The sequence below is a fragment of the Dryobates pubescens genome, chromosome 12 (assembly GCF_014839835.1).
Source record: "Dryobates pubescens isolate bDryPub1 chromosome 12, bDryPub1.pri, whole genome shotgun sequence".
NCBI lineage: Eukaryota > Metazoa > Chordata > Aves > Piciformes > Picidae > Dryobates > Dryobates pubescens.
This window is the reverse complement of record NC_071623.1, coordinates 24,486,444-24,502,845: the sequence shown is the minus strand read 5'-3', so window position 1 is coordinate 24,502,845 and position 16,402 is coordinate 24,486,444.

The following is a 16,402-nucleotide window of genomic DNA, read 5'->3' as shown; positions in this document are numbered from 1 at the left end:
ATTCCTGGTTTTGCTATTTTGCAAGTGTCTGCTGAGCTTGTGGAATACAAAGGACCATCTTAGTTTTTTTAGAGGGCAGTTCCCAGGAACCGGCTGCATCATCAAGCTAAATTTACCACTGATCTCTGTTTATTACACATCATATCTCCCTATTAACAGAGGGCAAGCAAGGACCCTAAAAAACATAATCACATCTATTGATTTATGGAAAGAGCAGGACAGTAAATCTCTTTGAAAACTTCTCTCTCTCAAGAGACACACAATGTCACCTCATATGTAAGTTGTGTAGCATAACCACTTGCTTCTGCTAGTGATCATCTCACCATTTTGTACTAGCTTCGCTTCTCATTAACTTGATTATTTAGTGTATGCATTTTGATGAGCACTGCATTTTTCCTCTGAGGGCTGGCAACTGCTAGGGCCTTTTCCTCAGAGCCAAAAAGAAGGCTGCTCCAGGAGCTCTTTGCCAGGGATGCTGAAAGGGAAGGAATGGAGTCCCACCCTTCCCCTGTGCTGAGCAGGGGTCTGAGGAATGCAGATTGATTCATTCCACAGCTGAGGTCTCCAAGTTCACAGTGTAATGTGCTGCAGTCGTGTCCCTAAACTGGCTTCCTATCAGACTTTAAAATGAAACATCATGCTTTTTTTCTCCTCAATAGTAACTTTGCCAAAAAGGAGTTTTTCATTTTAAAAACAAAAGTGTGGGAGGGTAGAAATGCTAGAAAAAAAATAACATCTGTGACCTGATACCTGTGTGTCAGAAATGATTAGTGTCACTGAGGGTGCATAAACATATGTAGCAATTAATTCAGCTCCTTCCTGGTTACAGGCAACACACATTCATCTGTTAGTTATAAAAGTTGCTTGATTACTTTTAATCCAAAAGCAATAATTTTGTACTGACTGCTTGATCTTATCTGTAAACTGAGCTTTTTGGGTTTTCATCAGTCACTGATTTATTGCATTTTTGAGAGTAAACAGCTGATGTTCAATACTGCTTGGTTTTAATGTATTGCATCTTTGCAAATTCTTACTTTGACTATGTTTCTGTTTACTTAAAATCCTTCTGCAGACAAATTAAACCCAACAATGATCATCTTTAAGCTCCATTTTTTAATTTAAATATTATTTGTTTTAAGATTTCCTTCCCCTCCCACTCCCAAGCACTCCCATTCAGGATGCACATATAGTACCAAAGACATTTCAGATTGTGTAGCGTTAGTTGAGCTTCAGAGTGTGTTTAAACTCTTTCTCTGCGGTTCTTTGGCCAAATTCAAAGTTCAACTCTGCCAGAAGATGCCAGGTGGTAACAGAATAATCTTAGGTACTTTCTCAACTGTACACCAGATGGTGATAACACAAATGATAATTTCAAGTATTAACTTGTCTCTAACCCCTATTTCCACGTGGTATAGATGCAAAAAAAAAAAGTGCCATTCGTACAAAGTGCTTGCCACGTATTGCGCAGTACAGAGCAGACATTCCAGTAAAAACTGCTCCCTGAAATATCCAGGAAGCACCCTGGTTGAAATTCCCTGATGGCAATGGAAAAAAAAAAAATCAATCTGTTATTAATATTTTTGTTATGATTTACAGTGAACTGAATGAAGAACTTCAGAGATTTCATTCACTCAGTAGCCTTAACAGAGAGAATAGACATTCCAGTAAACACTGCTCCCTGAAATATCCAGGAAGCACCCTGGCTGAAATTCTCTGATGACAATGGCAAAAAACCAACCAAAAAAACCCCAAACCCACTATTATCTATATTTCTTGGTATGATTTACAGCGAACTTCATCAAGAACATCACAGTTTTCTTTCACTCAGCCTTAACAGAGCCAATTTTTTTCTTACATAGGCTAAATATTTTAGCTGTGTTCTCCTGCATTTCCAGATACTAAACCACTATGACCACTGGCTGTCCAGCCCTAATCCTTGACACCAGCAAATCCTCTCCTTGGCTGATTTGCTAGAGTTTGCCATGAAACTGACAGTATGAAACTGACAGCATGACTATGAAGAATTGAAAAGAATGCTGACAACATTTTAGTCTTATCTTACAATGAGTTTCTCGTCAAGTGCACACTACATTAGCATTGTTAGTAAATGAAGTTATGTCAGTTTGGGTCAGCCCAGAGTATGACCCAATATCTCATCCCACATATATCTCCTGTCTAAAGCACTGCTTCTGTGAAGTAGATTACAGCAGTGAATGAGCTTTGAAGGGAATGTGCAGTACTTTTTCAAATGAGTGTAGCATGTAATAATATTGAAATCAAAGTCTGTATCTTTATTTAAGACTTACCTTAGTTAAGCTAAGTAAGTTACTTAGCTGTGAAACAGCATAGAAAACCATTAAAAACAGGTCCATGAAAACAATATCTAAAACCAAAGAAAACCAAATCCTTTCTCTCTTTACCCTCCAATAAAAGGATTTGTTGAAATTAATGACTTCTCTCCTAATTTCCCCTGTACATTTTTGAGTCCTGACATTTTCTTTCAACAAAACAAGACTTGAAATTATTGCCTCTTCATCCTGCATTACTTACCTTAAGAAAGAATACCGCAATACATCAGAAACTGTATTGGAATGGAGTTGTCCAGATTGCAGTGTCAGTGTGTTGCACTTACGGTTTCAATAGGAGAGTGAACTAATTCAGATGCTCCAGAGAAATATTTAGTTGTTCAGACCTTTCTTCCTTCCTCCTCAAGTTGTCCTCCAGGCTTCCTCAGATTATTTCCAGTTTACTTTTAATGGAAATTCCTTCTGACCCCAGTCTGGTTCTTGATGAATCCAACCTTTCACATGTATCAATCATACTAGCCTTTAATCCAGTTTATGGAGGTCTGGGGAGAATAAAAAGAAATAAATGTGTGGAGAATAGTAGAATCGCAGCACCATGATCAAAATCCATCCCAAAATGAGAGGTTTTTTAATGTCTTACTGCTTCTTACCTGATTTGGAGCCAATGTTCAGCATCTTCTAGACTCATCAAATTATGGGTTACAGTTCTGCTTCCAAAGTCTGCCTGGAAATTTCTCCTCACTGCTCATGTAAGTCAAGGTCTCATAGGTATTAAAGGCCTTTGGCTGATCTCTTCTTGAGTATGCATATATTGCATGACTGACTACATAAGAAGTCCTCATGTCTGATCTCTGTCATAGCCAAATACCATGTCCAGTCAGCCTTCCATCAGCACCATCTTGTGGTTCTGGCATCCCCAAAACATTTAGTGCTGTCATGGCATGAAACCTGGAAGATGAGTCCTTGAAAAATCAAGTGGACATGCACATGAAAATCACAATCTGTATTTAAAACTGACTTTGACCTACAACCCTCTTAATGCTGTGTGCCATGATTCCTTTGCATAAAACCTCTGATGTATTTCAAACTAATAAAAGGTTAATTATACCAATAAAAAATACAGCCAGCATTTTCATAGTAATTTGTGCCATTATTCACTTTATTTATACAGTCACACACTCATATTTTATTGTTGCATAATCCTGCTACACAGTTCAGAAGAGCAATGTGCATAATTCAGAAGATGCATGTGGTACCTGCCATCAGGTTGCATTTAGAAATCAAAAGCGTTGTCCTGATGTCAGTCGAAGCATGGAATTTGTGAAGTCTCCCATGGGATCAAGTGTTCTGCAGGACATGTGTTCTCTAAGCTTAATAGTCTTGTCAGTAAAAAAATATTATGACATTTATTAGGTTTATTACAATTTTTCATATCAGCCTCAGGGCATGGAATGGTGAAAATGAAGTAGCAAAGAGAAAGAGAAATAGTTTGCACCCATGCTCACAAGAGGTTTTGTGATAACCTTTTCACAGTTTTGTACTGTTAGGTCTTTTAGAGGGAGTGGAGTTAGTGGGAAACACCAACACACCACTGGAACCAGACAGAAATTTTAGAGTGGGAACAAATCATAGAACCATAGAATGGTTTGGGCTGGAAGGGACCTCAAGAGATCAACTAGTTCAAACCCCTTCCATTCAGCAGGGACATCCTCCATTAGATTGGTTGCCCAGAACCCTGTTGAGTCTGACCTTCAATATCTCCAAGGACAGGACATTGACTACCTCCCTCAGCAACCTCTTCTGGTGTTCCACTACCCTCATTATAAAGAGCTTCCAACCTAAACCTACTGTTCTCTAATTTTAAACCGTTGCCTCTTGTCCTATCACTACAGGCCTTTGTAAACAGGCTCTTTTCAGCCTTCTTGTAGGCCTCCTGGAGGTACTGGAAGGCCTGTGTTAGGTCTCCCTGGAGCCTTCTCTTCTCCATGCTGAACAACCCTAGCTCACTCAGGCTGTCCAGATTGTGTCAAAATCCTCATTCAATTTATATAATAGCCTTGCACATAGCAGTTCCACTATTTTCTCACATCAGTTGAAAAAAATTTAAACTTTGTGCAGAGAGAAAGAAGAAAAAGAATAAAAGTAATATAAGAAATTGTAATGAAATCTTCCTCTAGGACAGTGGTTCCTCCCAGAGGTTTAGGCTGGATGTTGGGAAGAAGTTCTATACAGAGAGAGTGATTGCCCATTGGAATGGAGTGCCCGAGGAGGTGATGGAGTCACCATCATTGGAGGTGTTCAGGGGGAAACTTGATGGGGTGCTTGGTGCCATGGGTTAGTTGTTTAGGTGGTGTTGGATTGGTTGATGGATTGGACGCGATGATCTTGAAGGTCTCTTCCAACCTGGTCTATTCCATTCCATTCCATTCCATTCCATTCCATTCCATTCCATTCCATTCCATTCCATTCCATTCTTGCAAAACATGATCCAGTAAGATGTGGTTTTGTTTCTGTATTGCAGGTGCTAAGGAGAAAACCTGTCTCCTCTAATATCCCAACAAGATATGTGTCATCTGCATATAACAATTTAGAAAGCTTCCAAGATCCCAACGACTTGGAATTGAACATTGAACCATTAGAAATCTCTGATGAAGTGCAATGGCTTGCAAAACTTCAGATTTTTATAGGGAGCACAGATCAGCAGGGTTCAGGTCAGGAGAACTTAAGATAATACAGCCAGCCAAACATTGCTTGAAGTACTCAGTATTCCATATGTCACCTTGGCATGACTCATCTTCATTGCTTCAGTAATTATTCTTATCAGTTGAGAAGGGGTCAAGATTTTATAGAGGATTTCCCTAGAGCCATTTGCAAAGGTGCAGAATCTTTCATCTTGCTCTCTGGACCAACACTTCACCTAGTCAGCTAGTTTACTCACTCTAGCACTTGCTTTATCATAAGGAGGTGATATTTCTTGGGGAAAGTACCCTTAAGCTGATGATTGAGGCACACTCTTAACTTCTACTTGTATGAGATGTAACCCATGAAAGTGTGTAACTTCTTGTTAAAATAGAGAGCCTCTATTTTCCTTCTCTTCATATAGTCATAATGATTTGCATCTCTTAAAACAAAGAGGGAAAGAATTTGTTTGCAAAGCAAGCAGAGTTTCATAGAAAGTAACTGTAGTGGTATTCTTCAATAATAGCTTCAGCATACCCCAAGCCCATGGAACACTACATCATACAGCATATCTTGTTTTATTCCAGAATAATTAACATGCTTTCAAATCAAAGTAATTCTTCTTGGGAGGAACAAGGGAGAAGGGGCATGTGGGGGGGTGGTGGGGGAGTGGTAGTGGAGGAATGGAGTGAGTGTAAGACACTTTTATTCTGGGTTAGAATTCCCCAGCTGTTCCATGCTGCTCAGCAGAAAAAAAGCCTGGACAAAAATATGCTTTCTGATTCAGAAAGAACACAGTTGTTAAAGAAGCTGGATAAGAAGCAGTTAAAAGTGAAGAGAAAAAAAACCCCACCCAATCTCATCATACATTGCCTTCATACAAAGACTTCTTATCAACAAAGCTCAGCACCAGCTGTTGCCCAAAATAAGTACTATTCCTTTATCAATAATCCCAAACTGTAAGATCAACCCAAAACCGCTTTGGAAAAGAAACATGAGCATCATGTAAGGCTCAGATAATATACCAGTGCTTTATCTGAGCCAGTGCAAGTTGATGAGATGTGCACAAACATAGAGAAGCAAACAAAATATGTTACAGCACGTTCCGTTCTATTGCTTTTGAATTAAGTCCATTGTAGACCAAAAAAAGCAAAAAAAAAACCCTAAACAATTATCTTAATAAATTTTTATGAAAAAGTTTTGAGGAATTTTTGTCTCCTTTTTGGTTCCTTCAACCAAAGCAGTCAAACCCTCCCCCTCCCCCACCCTCTACAAAAGCAAGCAAAATAAAAGGGCTTCTCTGAAAAGCCTTGATTAATTTTATCAAGGGAGTTAGGATTTCAAATGTATTGTAAGAAACCTGGTTTCTGTGCAAGAATAAGGCTTGAAGGAAAGAGTTCCTCAAATGTGTTTTTTCACTTTTCCTGATTCGTTGGCAACTTTGAAACTCAAAACTGATTTCAGTTTTATTCCACCGTAGAGACTAATTTTCCTGGTCTCTCAGAGGAGTATGTTATTAACTACAGGTTAAATTTTAAGGAGTGGTAAAACAATCTCTCTCGTGACAGCCTGTATTCCTCAGGAGTAAGGAGCCTGCACAGACACTATTAAGAGGAACACCGTAATTAATCACAAGGGGCAGGGTACTAATCAGATTATATTGTCTGATCCCATTTTCTAATCACAAGAAATTGTGATGGAAAAAACCCAGCAGATCACGTTTTCATTCTTACACACGCACACAAGCTGCTGTGGAAGGCACTGAAATAGGACAAACCAAGACAAGATACAAAATAATCTAGAATTAAAGAGTTTATCTGAAATCTGAGAAATGTATAGATACTATATAGTGGAAACACCTTAAGCATTTTCTTATCATCACTCTCCTTTGGATCTTTGGATGGGAAAAGGTGGTGGTTGTGGTTATGGTTGGTGGACATAGTGAGAAGGAATCAAATGAAAACTGTAAGGAGAACATTTGAGGGTGGGATTTATTCATCAAATATTCCAATAGGCTATCTTTTTTAATCATTAGTAGGCTATGTTTGAGAGGTGGTACTTTTCCTGTTGATTATCTTGAAAGTTTTCTTATGAAATACAGGGATTGATTATGAATTGTGCATTGTTTTGTGAAAACAGTAATTTTTGTCAGAATTATATCTTTCTTCAAATCTATTATTTAGCAAAATATCTCAGCTACCCAAGACAACTAAATTCTACACTGCAAGTGTGATGAGTACCGTTTTTTTTCCCCCTCCCCAATTTTCAAAGCCTGCTTTCCCAGCACAGCATTCCATTTGCACAAGCTTGCAAAGCCAGTTGCTTGGTAATAACCTTACTACTTGATTTGCCAACAATTTATGCAGTCAAATCTGAGGATTTATTTTTTTTTAACTGCATAGTTAAAGTCATGCCAAAAAGGAAGTAAAGGAAGCTGAAGCCATGTGTGTGTGTGTGTGTCAGTATTTCAGACTGCCTCACCTGTAGGATCTGAAGCATGTTACAAAGCAAGTTGGCCCAGCTGTTCTTTCTGAGTGGGCTCCACGTGGCCTGGAGTTAATTCACTTGCTCCTCCTAAAAATGGTTTGGTATATTTGGGAAGATATTAGAACACTTATATGAAACAAGTTTGCTCTCTACATGATGAAGTACATGTTAACCAAATAGGAAAAGTGTAATTCACACAGAAAGAATTTCAGCCTTATTGTGCTACTTTATTTGAAGAATCAGCTACATGGAAAGGTGTCCTTGTGTCTAGACTGTGCCATAAAAAGACAAGTTCCTCAAAACAGAAGCTTGAAGAGACAGATGTATGAAGAAGATATGTTGATATTTAGAGCCCTGTGTACAGGCAGCATCTTATGACTTTCCAAGTTCTTGCCTGGCACTGTCAATGTGGTGAGAATCATATCCTTCACCCATAAAAATAAAGCTTCTAACAGAAGGAAAACAATCGCATCCTATTGCATAAATGTATAGGAAAGAGAAAGGACTTGAAAGGATCCTGATGAACCAAATCTTGATATGTACACAAAAAGGTAATGTAAAGCTAACTTGCATGGTATCAAAGGGAGCATCTACTTTCTTCCTTCTGTTACAGATTTTTGCAAATGAACAATTCTCATCTGAAATAAGAGTAATGTTTTATAGATTGCACAACACAAGTTTGCCAAATTATACAAGCTGATCAGCTAGCTGTAGCTAGGAACACTAAGAAAGATATGGAAAAAGCAGCTTTGTATGCTTCTTGCGCTTGATGTCTGCAAAGCAAAGCATGTGGGATGAGATATTACAGGCTCATTCCTTTTCTTTTTTCTTTCCTCTTCAGAGGACAGGTCTAACTAAGAGCTGAAGCCTGAGAGTTATCTATCTTCTGTATTCCTTAGTGACTGCAAGAGCTTTTTCACTGCATGCCTACAAATTAGGCTCCTACGACACAAGCTGTCACCTTGCTTCAGTCTGCTGTAATCTCTTGCTGTTGTAAAAAGTGTCCTTGCCTGCTGCCGTGACATAAGCAGTCAAAAGCTGCTCTGTGACGTACATTGCTGTGCTGTCCTCAGACAAGGCTGTGCGTGTCTTGGCAACTGATATGCTTCAAGTCTCAGTTCTTGAACTCAGTATATTTTTTACCCAGATCCTCGTCTCATTGATGCTGGTTTTATATCAATGTAACTCAACTGAGCTATGACTCATAGTACCTAAGATACCTCTGTGACTGGATGAACTAACCTCTGGCTTTGATTAGCTGCCCACATTTTGAAACCTTAAGCTAGGCAGGGAACCCGATTGCAAGTGATTTTACAAAAGCCCCTGTTGAGAGTAGCTTCTGCACATGAAAAGGTCACAACGGTGAATGCTTCTTCTCATGTTATCTTCCCAGCTGTCTCACCTATTTATAACCGCACAACACAGTGCCATAATTTCTAGCAGTGTCATAACCCATTGTTACTCTCTACTATTGGGCCTGGTAATATCATGACCAATAAAGCATGATCAAATGAGTCAGCTCATACGGCCATACCACAGTGCCGTTCCTGGAAGCACTTTCTCACTCACACTTCTCTGGGCAATCACAGATGACAACAAAGCTGACCAGTATTTGAAAAGACCACCAGCAGTGCAAAAGCATTTGCTCCTGGTTGCAGTTTTCCCAAACATGTGCAAGCCACCTGAAAATTAAATTCACATAACCTTTCCATGAAATTCTCCTTTCCCAGTGTGGTCCCATGGTTTTGCCATCTTTGTTGCAGTACACTCACATCCCATAGTTTCAGAAAGACTTAAATTGGCTCAGTTTTTGACCATTTCATTGTCTCCCATGTCACCTTTAAATATTATGATTATCTTTAAATACTATGATACAAAATTACATCATCAGAAATATTCTTCTCGTTTTATTATTCCATAGGTAAGTATATAATGATAGAAGTAGTAATTCAGTAAGCATAAAATATTTCACTCCTGCAGCAATAAATTCAGGTGCAACTGCTTTGGGAAATTCACAAAGCTGGTCTTTACTACATCATATGTAATTCTTTAATGATGTTATAATACTTTGCTATATAAGCCTACAACCCCTAGAGCACAAGGGTGAGAAGGATTTTGAGAGAGCAGGTGAGGTTGCAGACAGTGGGAGCAGGATCTTCCTTTAGGGAGAGCTATAAATATTCATCCTGGTGTACTGGCTCCATGGCTGGTCCTCTCCAGATGGAATCTTGGTATGTGTAATTTGCTTTTGACATTTCCTGGCTGACAGTAACTATTATGATTTTGCATACACACCCCCTCTCTCACCCCTTTCTGAAGTAGAGGCAAGACTTTATTGTTCCCTGTGGTTACATCTAGAAAGTTTAGCCTCATGTCTTTTCTTGTACTATAAAAAGATTCCTAACTTGTTTTTTTCTTTAAAGGAAGCTCTGGAAAAAGAAGAAGGAAGAATAAAGAAGTAATAATGAAGAAGAAAAAAAAAACCAAAAAAACAAAAGAGAAGAAAAAGAAAGAAGAAAGGAAAATAGCCGGAGTGGAACATTCCCCCAGAAGACCTATTCTGGAAGTTGTCAGGAGTCTCACATCCTTTTTGGTCCACACCAGTGATAGGAATTATTGTGCCCCCTGATACACTGCATTATGTGGTACCATGCCATGCAACAGTGGAGCTTGTCCTCTGGATGAGAAGGACAGGGAACCAGGCACAAGCAGTGCCAAGGTGGCCCACAGCTGAGTGAGGAGGACAAGAGTATGAGTTACAGGGAGCTAGAGGAAAACAAGCAAAACACTTCCAACCTACAATGCCTTACTGATTCCCACATCCTGGAGTTTCTGTTTTTTTCTTGGTTGTTTGTGTTTGGTTGTTTGCTTGTTTTTTCCCTTATACAAGTACACAACAAAATTCCCTTAACTCTTCTTTAATTTTCTTCTTCATTTGGACTAAGTAGAACAAAAGCACAAAACCAAGCAGTGTTTAAAATGTGTTGTTCATCAGATAACAGTAAATTTATACAAGAGCTCATGTCCCTGAGAGAACTCACTCAAGAAGCTAGCAGTTTTGCACATTTGTGGCTCACCAGGGATCAATTAAAACACTATTATACTCTTTACTGATGATAAAAGATGAAAACAGTTAGTATCTCCAAGGGAATTTCTTGTAAGACCCACATTAAACGTAATGAGGAAAGACATTTGACAAATACTATTACATGCAAGATGCACTTAGCACTTGTCAAGAGCTGTATTTCTCTCTGAACCAATTTGAAAGTTAGAGCATGTATTGATGCAAATGAGACTAAGTGCAGTAGCTTTGACAAGGCTTGAGAGCACTAAGTATGTTGAGCAGGTCACTTAATGGGATTCACATTAAAGGTATGAAGAAAGCACTAAATGAACAGCAATAGTGTGCTCTCTAACATATGAAAATGCAGGACAATTTCTGCAAAACAGAGTTTTGGGGTATAAATTGAATAGACATGAGAATTTGAAATTTAAACAAATTAATGTATAGGGTTGCAGACAGGGTTAGCCTTGCTTTGAAATTATTCAGACACGTAAGTGTATGATAGCCAATAGGAGAACTAACCTTGTGCTGAATTTAAGGGACACAAGTGCAGGAAAAATCAAAGTATATGTAAAACCCAGAGATCCTGTAGAAAACATTTACATGAATAGTCTCAGGAAAAATAACCATCAGTAATAGTTCTGTGCAGATTTAGCCACAGGTACATTTGTCATCAGACAGGGCAGATCACTGATGCCTTCATCCTTCTTAGGACTATTGCAGCCAAAATAAGTGTTGGGTTTTTTTTTTTTTCACTCTGTGAAAGGACAGCTCCATTTTTTGGGGTACTTTTATGACTGTTTCCAAGACAAATTTTAAATAATACATCAGACTGCTGTTTATTTGTTATAATTCTTGGGGGGAAATGAAGCTTTCCATCTACTAAGCTGCACTGTGACCCTTCCACCTTACTCTAAACCCAATTACAGTTAAATATTGGACCTGTGAATCTTTTCAGATGGGGCTACTATTCAGAACTTTAATTTCAAACCATAACCTAGATAACATTGCTTTCAAAACTATTGCATATCTCATAGACTTGGTGCCATGGTTTAGTTGATTAGATAGTGTTGGATGATAGGTTGGACTCAATGATCTCAAAGGTCTTTTCCCACCTGGTTGATTCTATTCTATACCTAGGCATGGATAAACCATAAACTTCAGTATTAGTACATTTGTAGAACCCTTCTTACCCCTTCAAAACAGGGAAATTCAGCTCAGGATAAGGTTTTTCCAAGGAAAAAAATAGTGGTAGACAAAATTTGGCCAAGTTTTTTCCTGTCCCATTTGGGACTATTTCAGATGTGTTACTAGTCATTATTATATGGCTAGTACTCTTCATCTGTAAGTAGGAATATGTAAAGACAGTAAGGTTAAGGAAACAAATGTGTGAGAAATACTGGACAGAAGCAATTATGGGACAAAAGAGAAGACTGGATTAAAAAGAGAAGACCTTATCTCTCTCTGCAACTACCTTAAAGGAAGTTGGAGTGGGAAGGGGGCCAGCATCTCCTCCTCGATGACAAGTGACAAGACTAGAGAAAAATGGTTACAAGGTGTGCCAGGGGAGGTTTAGGCTGGATATTAGGAAATGTTTCTTCACTGAAAGGGTTATCAACCATTGTAATGGCCTACCCAGGGCAGTGACAGAATCACCATCCCTGGAGGTGATTAAGCAGTGTGTGGACCTGGCCCTTAGGGACATGGCTTAGTGTTGACCCTTCAGTGCTGGATTCAGTGTTGGACTGGATGATCTTGAAGGTCTCTTCCAAATGGATACATTCTATGATTCCATGAAAAAGGAAACTGATTTGAACAATGATCATTAAAATTTTAAGTTAAAGACTGATAGCAATGTAAATAGTATTAATGGGAAATTATACTAGCTCTTGAGTAGAGAAGTGAGAAGTACCTGAAGACTCAGACAGCAAGGCTGTATGAATATGAATGTATGGACAGGCCCTGTGACTTACAGACTCTTCAGTTCTTTTTGTTGCTGATTTTCATTAGCTTCTTCTCCCCTGGATTTTTTTTTTCCCCAGTAAAAATTACAGCAAGTACATATTTTAAACAAACTTCAAACCTCAACTAGATTCAGAATATTTTCTGTGACTTTGTTGTGACTGGAAACCCACAATATAAACATTTTATTTATATGAAGATGCCTCCCACCAAGGCTAGAACCGCAGCTTCCTTGTCAAGCATGAAAAGAGTGCATAGAAGTTTGTCTTTGGGTCAATGTCACACCACTGAGTGTGACACAGACTCACTGTGGTGGCAGAGCAGTCTGAGGGCACATAACTGTTTACATCACTCTAATTGAGGCCAGGCTTGTTTCCACAGAGCAGAGGAGGATACAGAAGGGCTACATCAATGTCATCTTGTTTTAAAATATTGTGAAATGAAAACAGGAAACCAAAGCTATAGTGAATTCAAAGTGCAATTCACAACAAAAATCAAGACAAGCTATAAGGTAAACCACAAGGAGAGAAAAATCAAACATTAAATGCTGAGTTCCAAATCATTAGTCTTGGATGCCCTGGTTATGTACATACTGTCATTTATAATGTGGCATAGAGCTATGAGTTCCAGTTCTCTGTTTACCACTCTGTCTAATATAATTGTATTCACCTTACCTTGAAGAAAAGCACAATGTGAGATTCATATGGCAATCATAAAGAAGACACTGCTTAATACAGTGGTTGCTTCTTGGCTTGCTCTAACCTGGAGAGAGCTGACAGCATGAACGAAGGCAGGAAATATCAGAGTCTGGGCTTGAGCATGAGACTACGGCATGAAATAACAAGGGGAAAGTGTTTTGATTCTAATTCTTTTTACCATTAGTGTGAATTTGTTGTTTTCCACTGAGCTGTTTCTGAGGTAATGGTCCTTATGCTGAGTAACTTCACCAGCCTCTCAGCTCATTAGCAAGCTGCTACTCTTCCCTTGTAACTACTTTCACAGAAGTCACTAAACTGAGATGCTGTCAGGTCTGTCTGAATTCTCTACTGTTTTGAAATCTATTCAGCACAAAACAGTGGGTAGAGACAGGGAGTAAGTGACAACTCTCTGATCCTACAGCAGCTGCTGTGGTCTTGGCTCTGAGGTAGACAGGCATCAAAATCCATGACTGTCTTAGAGATCTATAAAGATCTTTCTTATAATGCTATCAAGCTGCTTCATCTTTCAAAACAGAGAAGGTGGGTTTGCTCATATTGCCTGTATTTTGCCACTTCTTTTGCACATTTGTGTGTGCAGCCAAAGAGCAGTTGCATTGTATGAGACTTTTATGGGTGCTTTATGCTTTTCCAATGAAAGCACAAATAACTGATACCCACAGAGAGAGAGAGAGGAAAAAAAGAATTAAAAATATCATCTAATTTCCTCTATTATATGGGAAGATTTTTTTCATTTCTAAATAAAAACTAGGTATCTGGGCCATTCTGCCTCTAGAGCAAGGTGTGATTACCACAAGCACAAGTGCAAAGAGGGCTCCTGTCCAGGCAACTAGAAAAGAGAGGTATTAATCAATTCAGCAACCTTTCTGAACATTTAAAATTTAAATTCAACAGCCCCATTTTTTTTCAGGTTTTCCCTGTTCTTAAATAGCTTCAGTTTCTCTCCCATCACAACTATCTCATGCGTTTACATGCCCAGCTTCCACAGCGGGCAGGACAAAGGAGTCAGTTACAAACACAAGCTCAGCCAAAGCCTGTGCACAGGCCTCACACCTATATTTCTTCCATAAATCTCAGTTAAATCCCTGTTCTAAGAGGCAATTGCTCAGTTGGCTGCTGGCCCTGGAAACCACACTTTCAAATAAAATGCAATAAGAAGAAAAGTAGTTTTCTTTTCTCCTCTAAGAGCAACAAAACAAAACTAACTACTGGTTAAAAAAAAAAAAAAAAGGGATTTTAGGTAATGGCAATAAAAATTAGTTAAAGTTTAAATGAGAGTGAGAATACCCTTCTGAAAGAAGCTTCCTACTTAAATGTCAATGGGGCAAGTTCCTCAAGTGGCATAAAGTGGGAGAGCTTCTTAAAGTTAATGAATCCCTGACCCTTTATTCCAGAGAAGGTTCAAAGTCTGTTTTCAGGACATGTACGTGAGCTCTAGGGAGGGTAACAAGTCCTTACACTGCAGTTTTCCCCTTGCAGCCTCATGTTTTGATTGATTTAGCAGCCACCTGGGCTAACTGGAATAAATCGAATGAGAAACATTTAATTAACGTTACAGGAAATGCTCCAAGTGTGCTTGGAAATAGTAGGGATAACATTAACACGTCAGTAAATATTTCATAGATTTACAGTCCTTTAACTTTAGACTTTTATTGACTTGACACACAAGTATATCCCTGTGCTGCCTTTAATCCATTTAGAATGGGTTGATTTTTTAAAATGAAATATATGTATAAAGGCTAACAGGAGACCCCTCATTTAATGTTTGGAGGTATGAGATGCTTAGGAGTCCAACCATGCACATCTGCATCACCTCAGAGCATTTTGCAAGATGTTTATTGGGTAAACACCTATCTGCTCTTCCCAAGGGTGGCAAGAATGCCTGTTATTCATCCTTTATGTCATGCCATGGAAATATGTTTGATGAACAGAAAAAATGGAGCAAAGGAAGAGGACTTTTTGAGTTCTATTTTTTTATTTGCTTGTTTGTTTGTAAAAGAAGATAAACCCACCACTTTGTTGGTAGAAGAAACTGAACTGTTGCACTGAATCATGAATCTGAATCGCCAAATCCATATCAACGCAAAATTTAGGACAAAACAGGTGGTGAAGTTTTTTGCTATGTGACAGTTTCTATTCAAAAGGCACAACATCATTCCAAATTATGTTCAAGACCTCTTCAACTTTCCCAGATGAAACAAAACAATGACCTCAAAGCCAGCATTTTGACAAGAATGAGATAACTCTTACTGTGAGGGGCTCTTTCTTGGAAAGCCAGTCTTTTGTTAGTCTGTATTTCAATCTAATCTTTGTCACAGGCCTAGTAAAAAAACAAATTGAAAAGCCTTATTATTCAATAACAGCAATCAAAGTAAGAAAGAATTTGGCATGGTTACAGAAGACTGGCATATTAGATAAATCATGGCATAGTAGATAAATATTGACCCTACAGCCATACTAGATTATTTTAGGTGTGCAAAGTGCTGAAATAGCCACCCAGCACTCAATTCTGTGCAAGAAAATGGATTTCTCTAGGTTAAATCTGAAATGGATCTTAACTCTGTTCTTATCAGCTTCTAGTGCCTGCAGGAGCAGCTACAGCTCATGCTGAGGAAAAACACTCTGGCATGGCATACCAACACCTACTTTTACGAGGCCTTATCCTGAGGAAAAGTTAAATCAGTTCACTCCATAAAGTTAACTGAAAGGCACACAAATTATTCTTGTGCATATGGCTTGCATGTGAAGTGCAATATGAAATTGATCTTCCAGTGGAATGGAAAAACAAAACATTGCAGAAACTCTAGGAATAAAACACTGGAATCACTCAGGCTGCGTTCTAACTGATATGGTACACACGGATGCCTTAGCCTTTCAAATAACCCATGTTTCGTCTCTGGAAATGCTTCTTCAAAGATAATTTCTTTGTAGTGTAAAGTTGGCCACAATCATAACACTGTATTTCTTGGAAACAGACAAAGGTCAGGTTTTGCTACTGGTTAGGAAACTGGTTTTAAAAGTAATTTTGAATGTTTCCTTCAGTGCTTCATGGAAGAAGTTGCTTCCTGAAATTAACTCTGGCATTTTAGTCCCTAAGAAGTAGAGATAAGAGGAGTCACTAGATGGATGTAGCAACCATAGGGTGCTAAAGTTGCTCATCAGCTTGATACAGGGAGATTATACACAGC